Below are 23,723 nucleotides of genomic sequence, written 5' to 3'. Positions count from 1 at the left end.
CAAGTAGTGTCATTTATCTGCAGGGACTCTTGACAAATGTTATCAACATGTTAAGATACATAAACACCTGGCTAATTCCAGGTTCTATTGTGGTTTGCCTAGTTGCAGTTTTCAGACATTGAGAAGCCTGTCCAAATGGAAAAAGTATGTGTCATTGTTTGAGAATCCTGTCCAAATGGACAGTGAGGATTCAAGTAGGCCTGACAAGTCCATGATGAAAGTTATGATAATGTACAACTTGATGCAAATCCTGAAACATTTCTCATGAATGAGGATGCAAGGCAAAATGCTGCTACCTGCCAGCACTATCCAAAGTTTAATTGAGGATATCCAAGTTGTCCATGAGAGCAGTATGGAACTTATATGTTACAAATTGAAGGAAGAATTAGCAAAGCAGAATATATCAGAAAGTGAAATTTATCAAATTATAACTGGGCTAAATAAGAATAACCTCCTGTGGCTGTATAATGAGGGAATATTTAAATCATTAGACTTTGGACACATTTATTTAACAGTGCGCAAGAAAGCGTCACCATTTCAAAAACCTTAATAGCTCACTGGCTGAGAGACACCAACTCTTACAAGCCAGGCTGGCAGCCTTTTCCCACCGACTGCGCAAATACAGCATGCTGATGAATTTGATGGTCAGTTGTATAATCTTGGCATACAAGAAGTTGTTACGATGAGGCATTCATGAGGCATTTATAGTGACATCAGTTATTGCTTACAAGGGCACCGAATACCAAAAACCTGTGGTTGTGGACCACAATGACAGGATACACCTTTGGAAACATTTTATAGATTTTGCTAAACTCATCCAACGTGTATGTTGCTATTGAAAAACATCCCTCAGTGCCTTTGATGGATGTAGGTGTACACTGCCTGCTTGACTCAGGTGTTTCTTACATGTGTGTCAGGTTGGAGAGCCGGTAGCTGACTACTACCTATTGCCATTATATAACAGATTTAATGTTAATCTTGTATCTTTCCATCACTCTGTTTATTATAATTAAGAGATATGGAGCAGCCCTTGGATGATGTCATCAGGAAGCCCCCCCCCCCCCCCCCCAACCACTTGGCTGTCATTGGTGTGAGGACCGACAGTGATCTGCAGTATGTTTCAGTGGAAGATGTCAAAGAAGTTATCCCACTTATAGCTTCCAGAAGACTGGTACACTACTTAAAGAACAGAGGTGAGTCTTAAGTTGTGTAGTCTCAAGTTGTCACGTGATGGTGCTTCTTCTAGCAGGGGTCACAGTAATGATTGTGTTTGTTGTCATTAAACTTTGCAACAGGCAGGTTGAATTTAGTATCCTGTACACGTTCCAATACCTGGCCTCAGCGACTTGTAGGGCTTGCAAGCATTTGGTAGAATCTATCACCTGGGCTTGGAGAAACAGGGCTAAGCACCCAGCAGTCCTTTTAGGCTGAGGGTTAGCAATAGTGTATACTTGTGTATATAGTTCATTTAACTATCCCAATGTTCTTTTATGGCAGCATTCAGCCACAAATGTCTAGTACTCTACTTTAAAAGTTTGGTCTCCTTTTTTAAGTAAACTGACCAGCTCTCTAAGGATATATTTTAATCTAAAATTGTGATAGAAAGGTTTCCATGTTTTGTTAGCATTACTGTTGGTCATGACATGTGGATTTAATCCACTGTTTAAAGTGTGAAACAATAACAAATTGTCTGAACATTGCTATGTCCTAATACACAGGCCATGAAGACCAGACTACAAGCCAGCCAAGCAACTCTGTTAGCACCTACAACTCAACAAACAACTCTGATGGAACCTACAACTCTCCAAGCAGCTCTGTTAGCACCTCCAACTCTCCAACCTCAAGCACTCCTCCAGTCCATGTGTCGATACAGCGCACTGGGTGGGTCTCATCCTATCAATGCCATAGGAGAAGATGCCAGCAAGTTTAAGACAGTCTCTTGCACAGGGACAGAAAAGAAAAAGAGGATTCTCTCTTTCTTCTGGCTGATGTAAGTACTTTGCGAACATGGATATTGAGAACATGTGTGTCCACTGAATATTTATTGTGATTAGGGATAGAGATCTGCACATCTTAAAGGACTACTGCAGAAGTCTATTTTTTACTCTCCTCTAATGTAGTAAATTAGTAGACTTTATTCGTTCATCCATCCTGTCTTTCATACTGGACACAGTTCCAACTTGCCATTTACTGTTCAATGCAAGACAAACCACAGTTTAATTGTAGAACTGATGAGAAAGGCATCCACTAACAGCTTTATTATTTGAAATATTATAGCTTTCTGTCTTTGTGTTTTCTGTTATTTAGGTGACAACAACCTCAGCAGACCTAGGTTGATGGCACTTGGTAAGTGTACTATTCTCCCTTTTTCTATACAGTACAGTATATTATGGTTTGTAGAGAACTGTCAACTGGAGGTGGAAGGCTAAGTGGCAATGTGCATTGTCCCATTTTATCACATACCTGTTCATGAAGCTGTGGCAGGCCAAAGTACACCAGACAGACAGACAGACACTGAACACATGATCTCCTGAGGGAGAGTATCAAAATTCTCATCAAGGAATGTGATGCAACTAGGATTGGTCAGTTTATATCAGAGATTAGAGGTACGTAGGTCAAGTCAAATCCTGGATGTACAAACTTGACAATTTTTACACATTGTTCTTCTTTCTTATGCTAAACAATAGGCTATAACAATAATTGTTATACCTGCTGTGGTGATGTGTGTGTTATAGGGGACTCCGTTCTGGAGGCACAGCAATGGATGCTGGCCATGGAGGGAAATCATCCGTCCTCATCCAGCCAGAGGACCTTCCTGACTTCTCCTCAGAAACAGCTGTCCTAATGGCCTGCTACTATGTCTTCAACATAGAGTACCAGGAAGAGGCAGCCAGTACTTTGGAGGTCATTTAGAGGTTAGCACATCATTAGCCTCTATGACTTGTTGGCTTACACAATTTGAAATGTTTCAGCACAGACAATCTGCAGAAAAAGCACGTCATGTAATTCACGTGACGTGAATTACGTCACGTCATTGATATTGTTATTCATGTTGGACATTGTCCCTATGTGTAGTGACTAAGACACCATGCTTATCATAATTGTCACTGGGATCTATTTTGTATTTGTAGTGGCTGATATGGAATATCATATTGGTGGGGGGAAAGCACTTACAGACTATTTCTTCTACTTGCAGGTTCTTCCTGAGGATTAACCCTGAAGGCTCAAAGTGTACATCCAAGACACAGATCAGCCGGAAATCCGGCAAGAAGGTGCAAAGGAAGAGCACAGGTCTGAATCGCAGTGTGGCCACTTTGATTAGGGAGATTGTGGAATTTGATTAGCAAAACTATTAAGAGTGTGTCAGAAAATGTGATAGTTTTTCATCTTTGTAATGTCATGAGAATAGAGAGTTGGACATGATAGGATTTATTGACTGCCTAGTAGTTTTAGGTCATCATGGCATATGTTCAGGCATGACCAGTGTTTGTTTATGTTTAGCAATTTTCAAGTGCATGAAGTGGGGTTTTATACTGTACAAGTACCTCAATTACTTCAATTAATTCACTACTAAGCATTGTTGTTAATTGATGTTTATTTATTGTTGTTGCAAAGCCATACAAAGTTTTTAGGCCCATTGGCCAACAGAGGCCTTTTTTATAGATTTTAAACGTTGTTTTAAAAGTCTGCACTTTAAAGGGAACATGTTCTGTATTGGTTTTGCTTTACTCAACAAAAAAAAAAAATTCTGTTATGTGTGAGAACTATGTTACAGGAATTTTCTAGTACCAATTTTACAGTGACATTATTTTTCACTGTAAGGTATATATTGTAAGATTACAATAATATCATTGTTTATAGTTGTGTACTGTAATTTGGCTTTATATTAATGGAAACTACTGTAAGTATTAACAGTTATATGATGTGATTTGTATTACAGTAAATAAAAATGAACTGTAAAAAGAAAGTAACGTACCGTTTTTGGGTCTACAGTAATTTGAATTGTCACAGTTGTGTACTGTGATTTGTTCTACAGTAATTTGAATTGTCACAGTTGTGTACTGTGATTTGGTCTACAGTAATTTGAATTGCCACAGTTGTGTACTGTGATTTGGTCTACAGTAATTTGAATGGTCACAGTTGTGTACTGTGATTTGGTTTACAGTAATTTGAATGGTCACAGTTGTGTACTGTGATTTGGTTTACAGTAATTTGAATGGTCACAGTTGTGTACTGTGATTTGGTTTACAGTAATTTCAATGGTCACAGTTGTGTACTGTGATTTGGTTTACAGTAATACAAATAGTACTGTAAATGAAATCACAGTAAACCTACTGTGAAATAAATTACAGTACTTTACTGGTATCGTGCTGCCAGTAAGTTACTGTAAATTTCACAGAAAATATTTTACAGTGTGAGTCATGTGTCATAAAAAGCCATCATTCATTGTAAAATCGTACCACTGTACTATCGGCACACTGTAAATAAAGTACTCAATGAAAAAATTGAGAGCGCCCGCCTGCAATGGAAATGTCCGGGCGCACATTGTGCATGCATGATCCCAGAGCCGATCTGAAAGACTCATATTTCACTCACAATTTATGTGGCATTTCAAATAGATGATCCTTCATTAAGCCTATGAAATAAGATACAAGTTTACCATAGTGTAAATAGCCAATATACAAGCTTACAATCATTGTGTACTGTGAACACAATCATGATTTTTGTATTTGAGTAATTGAGACTTTTTTTCCCAGTCGCGGCTTGGGGGGAAGGGGTGGACGGGCGGTTCTAGTGGGGGTCGAGTTGAACCATTGACCAGGAGTAATGTATATTGCAAGAGGAGAGATGATAAGAGGAGCAGAGTTTGTACCATTATATTAAGATAAGGACTGAAGTATGGATAGAGTTTCTCAGTGAAGGTGCAGCCAGTGAAAGAGTAGAGATGAACTCTGGTCTCCACATCATAAAAGGAGACCAGACCCTCCTCATAATCCACAAACACTCCCACTTTCTGGATCTTCTTTCTAACAGGGAGGAGGACAGAAGTGCCAGCAAGAGCCTTGTACTCATTTCCATTCCTCAACCATATAGACCAGTAACCATTGTTGGGGGTCAGTGTGATTGGATTCTCCTTCCTGTTGATGGACTCTCTGGCCACTCCTAAATCCCAGTCTGTCTTCTCTTTAACCTGAACCTCATAGTAAAACCTTCCTGAGGAGAAGCTTTGCCTTCCTAAGACAGAGGCGTTTGAGTAGAATCTCTCAGTATTACACAGCTTCTTCATCTCTTCACTGAGTGTCTTCTCCAGCTGAGCCACAGCTCTCCTCACAGTCCCCACATATGAAGACTGATGGACATTGACCTTTGTCCAGTCCTTGGTAAGTGGAGGGGTGCTAATGGATGTGAAGTTCTGGAGGAGGCGGAGGTGGTCTTCAGTGTGTGAGAGCTTCTTCAGCTCAGAGCTTCTCTTCTCTAGCTGAGTGATTTCGTGTTGCAGCTCTTTAATGAAGCCTTTAGCCTGTTTCTCTGTTGTTTTCTGCTTCTCAATCACATCAATAACCTCAGCCTGGCTTCTCTCAAATATGCTCTTCAGAGCAGTGAAGACCTGCACACCATCTGCTATCTCTCTGTCTGCATCTTTCTTGCTGATCTTTACTGAGTGTTTGAACGCCTGAATCTTCAGTTGTCTCTTCTGGATCATATGCTGAATTTCAACCTCCGTCTTTCCCATCTCAGCCTTCTTTCCTACATATTCTTCTTTCAGAGATACAATTTGATGTGACTTGTGGTCTAACTGAGTGCAGAGCAGACAAACACACATGCGGTCAGTCTTACAGAACAGCTCCAGAGGTCTGCCATGTTTCTTACACATGACGTCTTCCAGGTTCTTTACAGGGTCGACTAGTTTGTGTCGCTTTAGCGTTTTGACTTTATGATGAGGCTGCAGGTGAGTCTCACAGTAGGAGTTGAGGCACACCAGGCAGGACTTCACGGCCTTGAACTTCATCTCAATACAGAAGTCACAGCAAACGTCATCTGGTTTAGCCGGTTCTTGGTTTGTGCTTGACGTTTCTTTCAGCTGCTTTGACTCCCTAAACTGATCAGCCATCTCTGCGAGAACTTTATTAACAAAGACTTCTGGTCTATTATAGAATGTTTTGTTACATATCGGACACTTAGACACATTAGTACTGTCCCAGTGTTGTGTGATACAGGTTTTGCAGTAGTTGTGTCCACATGGAGTAGTGATTGGATCAGTGAACACATCCAGACAGATAGAACACAGGAACTGCTCTTCAGAATGGAGAATGCTGGCAGACGCCATTTCTACACAATGAGTATATGAAAAACAAACAAACAAACAAACATTAGAAACGTATACCAACAACCTTAAATTATAAAATATATGACATAATATACAATACATAGCTTATTGAGAAACATAATGGACACACAAGTACTCTCTCTCTCTCTCTCTCTCTCTCACTGAAATACGTAATTCAAACAAATAGTGCAACTGTGGAATTTAACAAATGTTTGTCATTTTGTGTACGGAAAATCACATACAGTATTCTACTCACCTATCAGTCCTTAAGTCTACACACTGAGAATATGAATGAAAATATAAACTGTTCTTATGCTGTACCAACAACCAAATTATTAAATATAGTACAGTACACAGCACAAATAGCTTATTGAGAAATAAAATGGAGACACACGTCGTAGACTACCTCACTGAAATAATTAATTCAGACAAATAGAACAACTGTGGAATTTCAGGTATTTTTGTCATGTTCTGTATTGAAAATCATCTGCTTTACTCACCTCACCTGTCTGTCCTTAAGTCTTCTCTGTTAATGATGAAACAATGTCGATGTCGCGTTTATAAAGAGGATGTAATCTGAGCTTTCACACTGCCGTGGGAATGTTTTACTTCTGCTTCTGACACATCATTAATATGCCTGTCAACTTTGCTTCACATCTTGTAAAAGGTAACCCTTTGCTGGACTCTTTCGTGCTGTGAACAGACAAACAGAAAATAAATATGTAAATTTATATAATATTTACATTCATATTCTACTCATTACATTACTTGCTTACTGAGGTGAATAGAATATTGTCTGAGATGAGCTGAAGAGTTAATGAACTATTTATTTTTTCCTCTGTGGTCATACCTGTACTTGCATACTATTTTACACATTGATTGTTTAAGTGTGTTATCATCAACCATGTTCTCGATCAAAGTCCTTAAGATATTACTTTATAGCACATTGCTGTTTGCACTGGAAGCTGACATAAATGAATGTAGAACATGTTTGTGGTGAAGTGGTTAAGTTGTCTGTCACAAGGACAGTTTGAGTGGAATGCTCCATAAAGGGCTACAAAATGACCATAACATTACACCACTCAACAATCTGATGGCCAACTAAGGCACAATATACTATAGACATTGCCTATAGAATTTTAATTTGCATGTTTTTTTGCAACAACATTTGCATCAGTTTCAGATGACTAGACAAGCATGTTCAGTAGCATGGATCAATCATCATTTATGGAACTATTATGAGCTGCATATATACATTAAAGTTGTCAGTGTTGTGCTGGTTGGAAAGACATTGTTTGTGAAATGTGTCAAACATACAATATGATATCAATCGTTAAATGGTGTCAACACTGCACTGCATGATCCAAGGAATCCAAAGAGAACATAATTTGATTGTACGACCTATGTTTCAAGAGGTATAGCCCAAAACATGAAGCGGCCTGAGTGCCACCATGGGGTCGGTCCATTTGAAAGATTTGGGAGGTTCTTCCTTGGCCTACTGGCAGTGTGGTACAAGGTTTGAGTCGACACCGGTCTGTCCAGTGGTGTCTGATATTAGCTGTACACAGACAGGGGTGAAAACATAATGTTCACCTCCTGGCCTATTGGCCTGGCAGAGATAACAATAACAGCAGTGCATGAGTCACACTGTAACATTGTGAGTAGAATATTGCTGACACAGCACATCAGGAATGTCACATGATGCACCATAACACTTTCACCTCACCTTACTTCACCTACTTCTCCATATAAGCACCTTATTACCTACTAATTAATGCTTATTACAAGGTCCTTTACCACTTTCAAGCATGTCAGTAGAATGCTCAAACATAAAAAAAAGTCAAAGATTTTCAACATTCTCATAAATAGTGAAAACAGCAGGTCTACAAGCTCACAACGATGCTTGTAGATCTGCTATTTTCAGAGGGATTTATTGGTTAGTATACTGTAACTGGTTAGCACCATTACTACTACCGTGTAGACCTGGGATCAAACACTGCATCACTTTACTGACCTCAAACTACAACACTGGTTCTCAATGAGGGTTTCGAGGACCCCCAGCGGTCCAAATGGACCCCTACTAGTATGTAAGACTCTGAGTGTGTACGAATGGAACCAAATGGGTAAGGGTCCATTTGGTCCCCTTTGTACGCGCTCTGAGTTAAATGAACACTGAGGATTTTACAGTGTTGATTGCGGTCCCAGATGATTTATTTAAATGTTTTATCAAATGTGGTTTTTTTTTTGGTCTAAAGCCAATAATTTGATGACGGGCGAGTAGGAGACTCAATGAGTCTACTACAGGGTCTCCTATTGATAGATGACCCGTCATCAAATTATTAGCTTAGGAATGCGACAAGAACAAAAAAATCTCCCTGAATTCAAGTGTTCATGGGGTGTAATTGATAGAAAATAAGTATTTTTTGGGCTGAAGGCGGTTACACACCGGCGATTATGCGAATATACGCAAAATTCGGACTCGTTCCGAATAATTAAAAGACGCTTTTTCGCTTCGCTTTTTCGCTTCGCTTTTTCGCTTCGCTTTTTCGCTTTGCTTTTTCGCTCCATGGAAGCTTCCATTGACTTTATAAGGTTTTTAAAAAAAACGTATTATTCGCATGAAAAATTCGCCCCCGGTGTGTAAGGACCTTTATATTGAAGAATCACATTTTACCTCTTATATAATTCATGCATGCAGCTACATGAAAAAAACAATCATTCATATTAGAATCATTACATTCATACTTTCAATTAACTGTTCTATAGTAATTGCATTAAAGTACAAGACACCTGATATACATGATTCCTGCACATTAACAAATGAAAACAATGAGTTTAACTCAAAGGTGCGATTTTTTATTTTGTTAAACTAAGTGTTAAATAGCTCTTTTTTTCTCCTTTTCTTTTTTGTAACAGGGGTCTCCCTGTATATCCAGCTCTTTAGTAAAGAGAAAATGTTTTCAGGTCAGGATACCTATTGTATCCAATCAGAAGACAGAACTCATACAGGATACAGGATAACCAAGTTAAATTGGAAGTGACTAGTTGCATTGGTGTGGTCTGGCCTTAAGGTCCCAGAGATATCAAACTTTTTTTTTAATAAACCAGTGCTATTGAACACCCTTTACGTCTGAGTGTGGGTTTTACAAATATTTAACAAATTAAAAGCATTAAAAAAGTGCTTCTGACTAAACTCCATTGGATCCTCAAACTGTCAGACAAACCACCTAACTCCAAATTGTGTAGTTAAGTGGTTTGACCCCCATTGATTAGAATGACAAAGTCAGACATAAACGAATCTCCACATTTATGGTCAAAAACCTCCTAACCTCACTTGAGCTGTATTTGGATAAAGTGATGATAATATAAGGTCACATTCAAGTATCTGACAATGTATAAAGTCACCGTACTGACTTTGATGAGTGTTGTAAAAAAAAAAAAAATCTTCATTTCCTGAAAAGTTAATATTTTGGACATAGCTGGTCTCTGCCCGACAGCAGAGATATCAAACTGGCGGTCGTGAAATTAAAAAGGCTGAGTCTAAACTATACAGGGACTCCAATCTACACTGTAAAATCCTTAACTCTGAGAATGTAAATTTTTTACATACATTCTAAGAAAATAGTGTCAGTGTCAACCTTGAAAGTTACACACAGAGTTCACGCACAGACATTTACATATTCATTACAACTGCTGATTTATTTTGAAGAATCACATTTACCTGCTTCCATTATTCATAACATGCAGCTACATAAAATAACCAATCATTAACATGAGAATCATTACATTCCTACAGTATTTTAAATTAAGTGTTCTTTAGTAATTTCTTTAAAGTACAAGATACTGACAATACAATATTGTCATTCCTATATATATACATGATTCCTGTGAATTAAACTTCAATGTACAGGCATAGACGCCGATACAATGGGGGCCTCTGGGCCTAAGCCCCCACCCGAAATGATCAGCCCCCACATGAATCTCAAATATCGAGGCCCAAATTAATTACCAATACAATAAAATAAAAAAAACATATAGACGGGGTGCAGCTCTGAAGGTGCAAATGCGAGCCTGTGAGAGAGCCGGCAACGCACCGTTAACACCTAGAGCAATAGCCCAGACAGAGTGCTAAAGGAGATTCAGCGGCCAGATGAATTTAATCATCAACCACCCCCCCCCCCCCCCCCAATCCTTGAGGTTCATCAAGTTACATAGGCCACCTGACCTACTACTGACTGGGACCCTACAGATTATTTGAAAACTTTGCTGAGAGATCAAATTTTTCTGCCATTATTTGAATGCCATTATTTGAATGCCATTATTTTTTTAATTATACCTTCTCCTTATACGTAAAAGGATCCCTGGCTAATAAGCCTTATATGCCTTAATACATTATAATTGCCCTCTCTAACTAAAATGAAATGAAAATGAAAAACACCTTAGTTTCATTATTTTAGAAATAGTTTGAGCTGCATTCATGTCATGAAAGGTGCTATATAGATAAAGTCATTCAAGTAAAGACAAGTTGTCTGATTATTAAGTATAGCCTACTTACGTGTGGGGGAGTCTATGTAAAGCGCTTTTATATAAAAATAAATAATTAATTAATGGAAACAAAAATAAAAACAACAAATTAACAATGCAACTAAACAATAAGAAATATAATTACATTACAAAATCCACAGCACCTGGGCTCGGACAAATTGTTCTTTCTTTCCATTTTCTTTCTTCATTTTTAGCAATCCATGATGCACAAATAGCAGCACCGACTCCAGGGTGTGAAGCCACAGTCAACGAGAGAGACAGAGAGAGGGAGCGAGATGGTTCCTCCACAATTAAAATAGACACAAATATATTTTTAAAAAATCTATAAGCGTTCTGCTAGTGCTTGTTGCACGTTATCTTTCGTGAGATCATCAATAAATGTCTTCTTGCATAATGTCAGTGCAATGCCATTAATTAATTAGGCCTACTTTGTTGATATGGTGCTGAAATCTTGAAACATGCTGAAAAGTGAGTCGTGTGTCATAAAGACATTCATTGTAAAATCGTACCACTGTACTATTTGCAAACTGTAAATAAAGTAGTCAATGAAAAAACATGACTTTTTTTCCCAGTCGCGGCTTTTGGGGGACGGGTGGGGGGGCGGGGTGTGTGGGGGTAGAGTTGAACCCCCATGGCCGCGCACAAATATCGGCACCGCTGTGTACAGGAGTCATGTACATTGCAGGAGGAGAGATGATAAGAGGAGCAGAGTTTTTTCCATTATTATTAAGATAAGGACTGAAGTATGGATAGAGTTTATCAGTGAAGGTGCAGCCAGTGAAAGAGTAGATATGAACTCTGGTCTCCACATCATAAAAGCAGACCAGACCCTCCTCATAATCCACAAACACTCCCACTTTCTGGATCTTCTCTCTAACAGGGAGGGAGACAGAAGGGCCAGCAAGAGCCTTGTACTCATTTCCATTCCTCAACCATATAGACCAGTAACCATTGTTAGGGGTCAGTGTGATTGGATTCTCCTTCCTGTTGATGGACTCTCTGGCCACTCCTAAATCCCAGTCTGTCTTCTCTTTAACCTGAACCTCATAGTAAAACCTTCCTGAGGAGAAGCTTTGCCTTCCTAAGACAGAGGCTGATGAGTAGAATCTCTCTTTGTTGTCTGGGAGATTCTTCGATTTGTCTCCATCACTCACTTGCTTCCCATCCTCAGACAGGATGAGATAGGGATGTGCTGTACCAGGGTCCAGAGTTACATCCACTGCATATTGCTGGATTCTACTCAGCTCAACATCAAACAGCTTCTCCATCTCTTGACTGAGTGTCTTCTCCAGCTGAGCCACAGCTGTCCTCACAGTCCCCACAAACAAAGACGTATGAACATTGACCTTTGTCCAGTCCTTGATGGGTGGAGGAGTGTTGGTGGATGGTAAGTTCTGGAGGAGATGGAGGTGGTCTTCAGTGTGTGAGAGCTGCTTCAGCTCAGAGCTACTCTTCTCTAACTGAGTGATTTCCTGTTGCAGCTCTTTAATGAAGCCTTCAGCCTGTTTCTCTGTTGTTTTCTGCTTCTCTTCAATCACATCAATGAGCTCAGCCTGGCTTCTCTCAATACAGCTCACCAGAGCAGTGAAGACCTGCACACTATCTGCTATCTCTCTGTCTGCATCTTTCTTGCTGAGCTCTACTGAGTGTTTGACTTCCTGAATTTTCAGTTGTCTCTTCTGGATCATCTGCTGAACTGCAGCCTCCGTCTTTCCCAGCTCAGCCTTCTTTCCTTCATATGCTTCTTTCAGAGATACAATTTGATGTGATTTGTGGTCTAACTGAGTGCAGAACTGACAGACGCACATGTGGTCAGTCTTACAGAACAGCTCCAGAGGTCTGTCATGTTTCTTACACATAATGTCTTCCAGGTTCTTTACAGGGTTGATTAGTTTGTGTCGTTTTAACGTTGTGACTCTCAGATGAGGCTCCAGGTGAGTCTCACAGTAGGAGGTCAGACACACCAGGCAGGACTTCAGGGCTTTGAGTTTGGTCTCAGTACAGACGTCACAGGAGACTTCACCTGGTTTAGCAGGTTCTTGGTTTTGGCTGGAAGTTTCTTTCAGCTGCATTGACTCCCTGAACTGATCAGCCATCTCTGCGAGAACTTTATTAACAAAGACTTCTGGTCTATTATAGAATGTTTTGTTACATATCGGACACTTAGACACATTAGTACTGTCCCAGTGTTGTGTGATACAGGTTTTGCAGTAGTTGTGTCCACATGGAGTAGTGATTGGATCAGTGAACACATCCAGACAGATAGAACACAGGAACTGCTCTTCAGAATGGAGAATGCTGGCAGACGCCATTTCTACACAATGAGTATATGAAAAACAAACAAACAAACAAACATTAGAAACGTATACCAACAACCTTAAATTATAAAATATATGACATAATATACAATACATAGCTTATTGAGAAACATAATGGACACACAAGTACTCTCTCTCTCTCTCTCTCTCTCTCTCACTGAAATACGTAATTCAAACAAATAGTGCAACTGTGGAATTTAACAAATGTTTGTCATTTTGTGTACGGAAAATCACATACAGTATTCTACTCACCTATCAGTCCTTAAGTCTACACACTGAGAATATGAATGAAAATATAAACTGTTCTTATGCTGTACCAACAACCAAATTATTAAATATAGTACAGTACACAGCACAAATAGCTTATTGAGAAATAAAATGGAGACACACGTCGTAGACTACCTCACTGAAATAATTAATTCAGACAAATAGAACAACTGTGGAATTTCAGGTATTTTTGTCATGTTCTGTATTGAAAATCATCTGCTTTACTCACCTCACCTGTCTGTCCTTAAGTCTTCTCTGTTAATGATGAAACAATGTCGATGTCGCGTTTATAAAGAGGATGTAATCTGAGCTTTCACACTGCCGTGGGAATGTTTTACTTCTGCTTCTGACACATCATTAATATGCCTGTCAACTTTGCTTCACATCTTGTAAAAGGTAACCCTTTGCTGGACTCTTTCGTGCTGTGAACAGACAAACAGAAAATAAATATGTAAATTTATATAATATTTACATTCATATTCTACTCATTACATTACTTGCTTACTGAGGTGAATAGAATATTGTCTGAGATGAGCTGAAGAGTTAATGAACTATTTATTTTTTCCTCTGTGGTCATACCTGTACTTGCATACTATTTTACACATTGATTGTTTAAGTGTGTTATCATCAACCATGTTCTCGATCAAAGTCCTTAAGATATTACTTTATAGCACATTGCTGTTTGCACTGGAAGCTGACATAAATGAATGTAGAACATGTTTGTGGTGAAGTGGTTAAGTTGTCTGTCACAAGGACAGTTTGAGTGGAATGCTCCATAAAGGGCTACAAAATGACCATAACATTACACCACTCAACAATCTGATGGCCAACTAAGGCACAATATACTATAGACATTGCCTATAGAATTTTAATTTGCATGTTTTTTTGCAACAACATTTGCATCAGTTTCAGATGACTAGACAAGCATGTTCAGTAGCATGGATCAATCATCATTTATGGAACTATTATGAGCTGCATATATACATTAAAGTTGTCAGTGTTGTGCTGGTTGGAAAGACATTGTTTGTGAAATGTGTCAAACATACAATATGATATCAATCGTTAAATGGTGTCAACACTGCACTGCATGATCCAAGGAATCCAAAGAGAACATAATTTGATTGTACGACCTATGTTTCAAGAGGTATAGCCCAAAACATGAAGCGGCCTGAGTGCCACCATGGGGTCGGTCCATTTGAAAGATTTGGGAGGTTCTTCCTTGGCCTACTGGCAGTGTGGTGCAAGGTTTGAGTCGACACCGGTCTGTCCAGTGGTGTCTGATATTAGCTGTACACAGACAGGGGTGAAAACATAATGTTCACCTCAGTAGTAAGATAGGGGTGGTTATATTGTTCTATGGGATCAAAGGTCACCTATTCATAATTTCAATTCTATTGTTTATAGGTCATAATTCTTTTGTTTCATAGAACAAAAGATTTCTTTAGAAATCTGATATGGGGGTTATGTGAACCATGAGGAGTGGGGGCTGTCTGGGGTGAGGTCATACAGGGGTGAATGCATTGTGTACATTATGTCTTTTGTTAAGTGTTTTATTATTAACCCCCCTCTATCATCAATTACCTATCACTCAAGTCTCCATGTAATATCTTATTATTTGTCTAACACACATCATTTTGATGCAGTCAGAGGATCTGCTCTTTGTCTGTACTCAAGCAAGGCCCCATCCTGGGGCTGCTAGTGGTTACTGATCTGTGACGTCTAAAGACAGAGAGAGCCTGCCATTCCATTCAATTCAATTCAATGCTTCCCCAACAATAGAATGAATGTGTGTGTGTGTGTGTGTGTGTGTGTGTGTGTGTGTGTGTGTGTGTGGGTGGGTGGGTGGGTGGATGGGTGGGTGAGTGTCTGGTGTGTGTGTCTGGTCTGGATGGAGAGGGTTGTCACAGACAGCATTAGTATTGTATATAGTAATTAGCCTACAGTACATCTTATTGCCTATTTTAGGGTTTATGGGTTTTATTCAGGATATAACTTTAGAACATGTTTAATGTAGTTAAAGCGATTGCTTTAGGTGAAGATGATATAGTATTTTATACTATCACTTCCAATACATGGGCACCAGGGTTTAAAAGTGGTGATTCTATGGATTCTATGGTCCTTTGGTGTGTACATATAGTCAGTAAATTAAAATAATTGCTTAATATCTGACATGACTGAGCATGTCTTTTAGATCACGATATTTAGTTTAAATGGTTTAGTTCAATATATTTTATTAAGGCAGCCTACATCTTATAGCCTATTTTAGGGTTTATGGGTTTTATTCAGGAAATAACTTTAGAACATGTTTAATGTAGTTAAAGCGATTGCTTTAGGTGAAGATGATATAGTATTTTATACTGGCACTTCCAAAACATGGGCACCAGGGTTTAAAAAGCGGTGGTTCTATGGTCCTTTGGTGTGTACATATAGTCAGTAAATTAAAATAATTGTTTAATATCTGACATGACTGAGCATGTCTTTTATATCACGATATTTAGTTTAAATGGTTTACTTCAATATATTTTATTAAGGCTGACATAGAATCTGACAGAAAATCAACGATCTGGTCAGATTGGACTTTTGATGCGCAAATAATTCTGTTAACTGGTGCTTTGCTCTGTGAAAGAGAGTGACAGTAATTCATACATACATACATACATACATACATACATACATACATACATACATACATACATACATACATACATACATACATACATACATACATACATACATACATACATACATACATGTATACAGAGTATACATACATACATACACACATACATACATACATACATAGTATACAGAGTATACAGAGTATACATACATACATACATACATGTATACAGAGTATACAGAGTATACATACATACATACATACATACATACATACATACATACATACATACATAGTATACAGAGTATACAGAGTATACATACATACATATATACAGAGTATACAGAGTATACATACATACATACATACATACATGTATACAGAGTATACAGAGTATACATACATACATACATACATACATACATACATACATACATACATAGTATACAGAGTATACAGAGTATACATACATACATACATACACACATACATACATACATGCGTACATGCGTACATACAGTAATACACACATACATACATAAATACATACATACATGCGTACATGCAGTAATACAATACATACATACATGCGTACATGCGTACATGTGTACATGAGTACATGCGTACATGCAGTAATACACACATACATACATTCATACATTCATACATACATACATACATACATACATACATACATACATACATACATACATACATACATGCGTACACACATACATACATACATACATACATACATACATACATACATACATTACAATTTCAATAAATGCACTGTGTTTCATGTTTAATATTTGACATGACTGGACACGTTCTATAAAACCCTCACGCCTAGTTTAAAATATATTCTGTACTACCATCAGAAGAGTACAGAAGTTAAAGTTTTTAAAAATGGTCCTGTTTTTCATTACAATTGTTCAGTAAATAAGTCTATCCATTAACCATTGACACGCTTTTAATGTGTTTTTAAAGTTGCTCTTACTTGCTACTCTTAAAATTCCCTAATGTAATATTACTCAGACTCACATTTTCTCACACAAGCGTTGAAAGCTTTTGAAAAAAAAAACGTTGTTGATTCTAAAGAAAAATGTGTTACAGACACAGTTTCGAAAATGATACGTAAATAGCTGATCTACAATCTCACAATGCATCACGGTTCACGGCCAATGTTTTTAACTGTAGCTTGTGGATGTATATTCGTGCTATTTATTTTATTTTCATGCAATGGTACACCATAAAATCGTAACACTTAGGCCATACACAAGGTTCCACAAGATGGCCCTTAGTAACAGACATCATAAATCTTATGCAACAATGCGCATGAGCAGAGACTCTATAGGGGGTAGGTTACTCTAGGGAGTCTACAGTACATTACTTTTAAGGAATATGCGATTACAAATAAATGTTTCAGGTTATTTTAAACTGTAGTACAGTTTTATGATGTAAATATGGGTTGTATAGTGACTAGGTTTTAGATTTAGTAATGTTAACACTTTACACATTTACTATCATGTGCACATAGGGTGGACCCAACTTATAGCTTCAGCTAGTTTAACAGTAGCAACTCTCACAGATTACCACACATATCACCAGAGTTTAAAAGTATTATTCACTGTTAAGTAGTATCTAGCATGTTTTATAACAACATTTGTATTTTATCTAAATACTTTGTTTGCATACATGCATTGAAAACTATGCAACCTAAAGAAACACAAGCTATGATGCTCTGTTTTCTCCTAGTATGATGCATATATTTATTCTCTCTATGCATTACTTTTACCAGAATGTATCTATGCAAGGGGTTGAATCTCACTCTATGGCAAATAGCCACACTATGTCTCCATACTCAAATGTTCTTAACCCATGTTAAGAGAGTATATATAGTTTGATGATACAACTTTTTGAAAAATATCTCTCTCCATTATGACAACCAATAGTTGCATATGGTATTGTATGATCTGGGGCCTGGCTGTGGTCAGATAAGGATTTTCCGCCAAGCATGTATGGGGTGCGCATAGTAATTAGACAACTTATTAGTGCTTATTTCTAAGGTGTTGTGTATGCCAAATACATTATGACCTAATTGTATAGTTTTGGTTATTGTGAACCATTTAGCATTATGATTAGAACTAATGAGCCAGCCAAGCTTAGGTATACAGTAGTGAGGCAATATACCTGGCTATGATTCCTGGGAAAGTTATCCTCCTTCAAAATAACCTGTGATTACTCACACATGATACGGTAAATTGTCAGAATGTAGAAGAGTTTACCTAAGATGGCTAAGTAGTGTATCTTTTTTTCTAAGGCATTTAGTTATACAGTTATAGTATAGTTATAAAAAACGAACAGCCTGCAATATTTTAAAAATAAGTCACCATTACGGCCCTTGAATCAAGGCATATGACTCAGCAAGCTTTACATTTAGACAGTTTTGCTGAAGGGACACTCTTTACCACGAGACATATTAAGTGTTATAGGCAGTTAATATATATATTAGCGGGTGCAAAAATGTTTGTAAAATGGCATAGTATAGCCTGGAGGATCAGCTATTGAATGCACTTTCAAAACTGCCCTAAAAGAAATAACCTTCAGGAGGCTGCAATTCCAAAACTGGTCCCTGTCACAGTCTTAACCTAATAATAATCGTGGTCATTGGAAGCTATACCATAAATAATGGTCATTTATACGTAGTAAAACGTTAAGGTTAGTAAAGTAATGGTTAATATTCACTATATGTATACTATTTGTGAACTCAGTTTGAGAACATTGTGAATGTGCCCGAAAAACATAGCTGAGTTTGAATTGTAACTTGAATAACCATGCATACATCGAATGAAATAGAAATAAGGGGTTATAATCAGTGTCTAACAATTGGACGCTAGACAATATCTGCAAAAGATGTCTATTATTATTATTATTATCATTATTGCTATTATGTAGAATGCATGCAACTATCTCTACATAGCTTCTAAATATATCTAATAATATAGTAAAACCCATCCTTTTTCCATTTTCTTCAAGCCTTTCATTCCATTGCTTCAAACACTGGGTTGTCATGGTGTGTCATGGGCTTTATGCTTGTTCGCACATCCTTCGTGCTACAAAAACAAAAAAAACTATTTTCAATATTATTATGAGTGTATGATATGGTTGTTTGTCAAGAAAGTATGTACATGAACATATATTGTTACGACTATGTTACCCATTGGGTTTAAACAAATAACCAACAAAAATAAAACATGACTAAATACAAATCATGACAAACTATGCACAGGTTTCAGCAAATACAACATTTTTATTTTAGTGTGGTTACAGGATCAAGAATCAATGAAAGAATAAAAAGCACTGTTAGATGGTATACAATATCTGCATATCAATAAATAAATCATGATTACTTTTGGATGATTACTGGTTGCGAGGGTGTAACTTGATTTTCTCTAATAATTCTATCGTTCAGACCTTGGTTTTCTAGCTGGTGAGTCTCTCCAAAATGGAATGAGTTCGTTCATCACATTATGATGCACCAAAGCATACCCGATATCGTCAGCTGCGATATCTAGCCTCAGTTCATTTAAAATAACTTCACACACTCCTTGCACTCTGGATTCTGTAGTAACAATGCCTCGAATTTCCAGCACATGCATGATTCCTGAAAGAAATCTGTCAGTCCACAGCATTTTAATAAATTCATAAAAATGGTCGCAGACATAATTACGTGGCACCGGATATAGGGGACATCCATAGGTGGCGCCTGGAGTAAAACAGTAACTGACTTCAAGATCCATCTGATTACTTAGTACCACATCCAGCAACTTTGCGATGCATGCTTTTATAATATCTAGAAAAACCGTGCTGAGCAGGCCATCAGGTTGATCCATAGTCAGGGGTGAATCCACTGGAGAGGTTGGTTAAAGCGTTGGCAAGGAGGAGGAGAAGGGGAAAAAAAAAAGAACATGAAGAAAATAACAACTTTAAACATTTTTAAAACTACCAATATATATATATATATATATATATATATATATATATATGTGTCAATCTATTTAGGATTAGTTCTTTTCTCAAATAATTACCTGTGTCAGAACCTGGATCTGCAGCTGATGAGTTCCTCCAAAATGTAACGAGGTCGTTCAAAACAGCACGTTTCTCCTTATTCTCGCACATCTTAGAACTACCGGCCAGGTTGATTTTTACCCGAATATTGTCCACATTCTTTAGGTCATGAAGATAAGCTTCACAGATCCCTTGCACTCTGGATGGTGTAGCAACAATTCCTTGAGATTCCAACACGTGCATGACTCCTGAAATAAATCGGTCATTCCACAGTCTTTTCATTAATTCTTTAAAATGAGTGAAAACATAATAGCTTGGTTGTGGTGGGTCGAGAAATGGGTGTTGGGTCTGACTTGGGTCTCTTTGACATATGTAGCAGTCTTCTTTCATTTGATCAGTTATTACCACATCCAGCAGCCTGAGTATGCATACTTTTATAGTATCCAGAAAGTAATATCCGCACAGTCCATCAGGTTGATCCATAGTCCGAGGCAAATTCACAGGAGAGGAGAAGGGTGTATCATGGAAAAACACAGGTGATGGCGGAGGTGAATAGTCTTCATCGTCCGATTCAAAGTCCCAGTCACCCCAAGGATCGTATGCTACATCTCCCACTGGAAGAGTAGCTCTAGAGTTGGCTTCTTCTCTTCTTTCATTAGAATTCTCCATGTTGACTGCTGAGATCCTAGTTCATAGATCAAGAGTCTCTTATATTGTGTAAAAGGCAGAGGAGGAGGAGCTCGGTTAGAGTGTAGGAGGTTTGGGGGTTATAGCTGCTACTTTAACTCAGAATCAGACTCACTGATTTACAGAACAATTGTCCAGTAATTACTGTCTATTACTAAGATCTACAGACTTCTATTTCTATGCAGAGAGCACAATCAGTTACGGGGTAAAAACTGGAGGGTGCTAATGGAGGTTCCTATTTATCTCATCTCAAGAGAGTAGGTAGCTGATATATTGCACTTTTACCATAGTGCTAGGTATACTCTTAGTTGCTTGTTTTGGAAGAGAATACACTTAAGACTTCTGATTGATTGATTGATTGATTGATGCACTTTATTTAGTAAGACATTTCTTGCGACATTTCTTGCCTACCTATGGTGAATGCACTTATTGTAAGTCACTTTGGATGAAAACGTCTGCTAAATGACTGTAATGTAATGTAATGCAATAGGTTAGAAGTAACATCATGGTACTTCTACATTAGCTGACCGTTTCATATTGTATTAGAAATATTATATTGTGTACGACGATATAATAATAGCATGACTTTTACTGTAACTATATAATAAACCCTTCCTTTTGAACTGAATTGTTCACATTAGACTCTACACAGAATCTAACCCCTCTAGTAAAAAATAAATAAACAAACTTTGATACACGATTTGATATTTTTATTTCACAAGAAACATGAAAATATAATTTAAACATGTTACACTTAAACACCAAAACATCAACATAAAAACATGGGTGTGTGGTAAGAAATTACAAATTACAAATCAGTGGCTTTCAATACAGATTTTACAGTATTACGGTTGTCCATTGAGAATAACGTTGCTCCAGCCGGATTGCGCATTGAGTACTTTATCGTTCCAGCCGGATTGTGCATTTAGAAATCTGTTGCTCCAGCCAGATTCCCCATTGAGTACTTTATTACTCCAGCCGGATTGTGCATTGAGAACTCTGTTGCTCCAGCCGGTTTATTGTATGTATTGTGGTAAAATAAGCGATGTGGTTCATTCAGATTTACACGTCTCGGTTTCTTTGCAGAGAGAACGGATACTACACGATTGACTCCACTAATGCGTTCCTCCAACAGGGCCATCTTTCGACTCTCTTTTGCTTTGGCGAAAAACCCATTAATTAATTTAATCACATCCCGTAGCAGCCAGAAATCTCTTGCATGAAAGGCTAAACGAATTGGAAAATACGTTTCTTTCTCCATTACAGTTTTAGGTCTTTCAAAAGTAGGGCCCTGAGACCGGAATCTCACCAACAACCATAATTTTGTCCTTGAACAGTCAATAAGGAAAGCTTCGCCCCCTGATAAGCGGCAAGGGATTGACTCGTCCACTTTCACCATAGTTGATGGTTTGATATAGTCATCGTTGGCCCATCTCCTCCAGAGCAGATAATCAGTTAAATCCAAAATGCCAGTCTTGAATCTTTCAAATTCAGATGCATAAACTCTCACATGATGCAATCCATCTTCCACCAATACTTCATCCTCTTCCATTGTATACAGATCAACAAATGGAAAACGGGTGGATGATGAAAAATGGCACCGTAATTTTCGCTCATTGGACAGTTGCCATATCTTTTCATCATCGGCATCGTAAATCAAGCGGGTAGAGTACATCTTATTTTTTTACAACTTTTGTGTCTAGACTTTCAGAGTTTTCTTTAAAGAAAGGGACCAGGAGAGGCAGAGTTTTTAGTCAGGCTAACCGTTTTTTCATGACCGGTCATGGAGGACAGCCTACAGTATATACGTTTTTTGTAGGTCCACTCCCCCACAGTGACATAGGAGGGTCGTTTTACCAATGTATAGGCCTGAATAGTTACAATAGGTTAAAGCGACTCCCCCCTGACACTGGTAAAATAACTAAAAATGATTCCAAAATATGAAATTCCAAGAACACTAATGCTTCTTACGGCCTAGAAAACTTTATGGTTGCGACGTTCAGACCTTGGTTTTCTAGCTGGTAAGTCTCTCCAGATAGTTGCTACTTTGACTCAGAATCAGACTCACTGATTTACAGGGCAATTGTGCAGTAATTACTGTCTAGCCATATGGATATGTTTAGACCCGTCCATATTGATACTATCATCATGGTATATATCATGGTATATAATATCAGTTAGCATGTCTTCTAACTACAACACCCTTTTGAATTGGTAATTATTGGACATTTATTTCACAAAGAAAAAAACATATACATATATTGTACATACATATACTGCATGTTGCACATATTCATACATATTCAAGAATACACAATACTTGGTGTACAAAATCAGTGTAATATATTTTCCTCAATATAGGCAAGTAGAGGAAAACACCATAAGAGTTAGATTATACACACAAAACATGGTATGTGCTGTAACAGTCACTTCTTGAAAAGTCTCTTGTATCAGGGGTACATATGTATGGTAGGAGTCAGTGCCCAGCACAATGTTCATTATGACCCCAGAATCTTTTCTATTCAAAACATTCATAAGCATATCTTCTATCATATCTATCAGTCTCGAATGCATCTAACGATACATCGGCAGGGTTGAAGCAGACAGAGTCCCAATGGTCCACCAGCCAGTCCAGGCTGTAATATAAATCCTCATCGCCCACATAATCACAATAATCGTGATAATAATAATCACGATTGACCATATCGATAAAGTATCTCTCCATCGCCTCCTCTTCCTCATCCTCTTCCTCTTCAGAAACGGTATGGGAAAGGGCTCATCAGTAGAGGTTCTATGTAATTCAACTGCTCTTCATCCGTGAGGATTAGACCGTTAGCCTTATCCAATGTCATACATATCCACTATAACTTTAATTCGAGAAGACCAT

At 37.9% G+C, this 23,723-nt stretch overlaps 1 pseudogene across 1 annotated transcript; it reads right to left on the bottom strand.

Moving 5' to 3' along the window:
• Positions 1-2,968: 2,968 nt before the first annotated feature.
• Positions 2,969-13,185, bottom strand: LOC308095698 (zinc finger protein RFP-like; annotated as a pseudogene). Its single transcript has 6 exons — positions 11,552-13,185; positions 5,981-6,146; positions 5,660-5,797; positions 4,820-5,311; positions 3,175-3,312; positions 2,969-2,982 (listed from the first exon to the last, which is right to left on the bottom strand). The product of its transcript is annotated as a zinc finger protein RFP-like (transcript).
• Positions 13,186-23,723: the final 10,538 nt, after the last annotated feature.

The sequence above is a fragment of the Gymnoscopelus braueri genome (assembly GCF_963280865.1).
Source record: "Gymnoscopelus braueri genome assembly, chromosome: 11".
Lineage (NCBI taxonomy): Eukaryota > Metazoa > Chordata > Actinopteri > Myctophiformes > Myctophidae > Gymnoscopelus > Gymnoscopelus braueri.
Note: the sequence above shows the minus strand (reverse complement) of the source record. Positions and strands in the feature narration are given on the sequence as shown.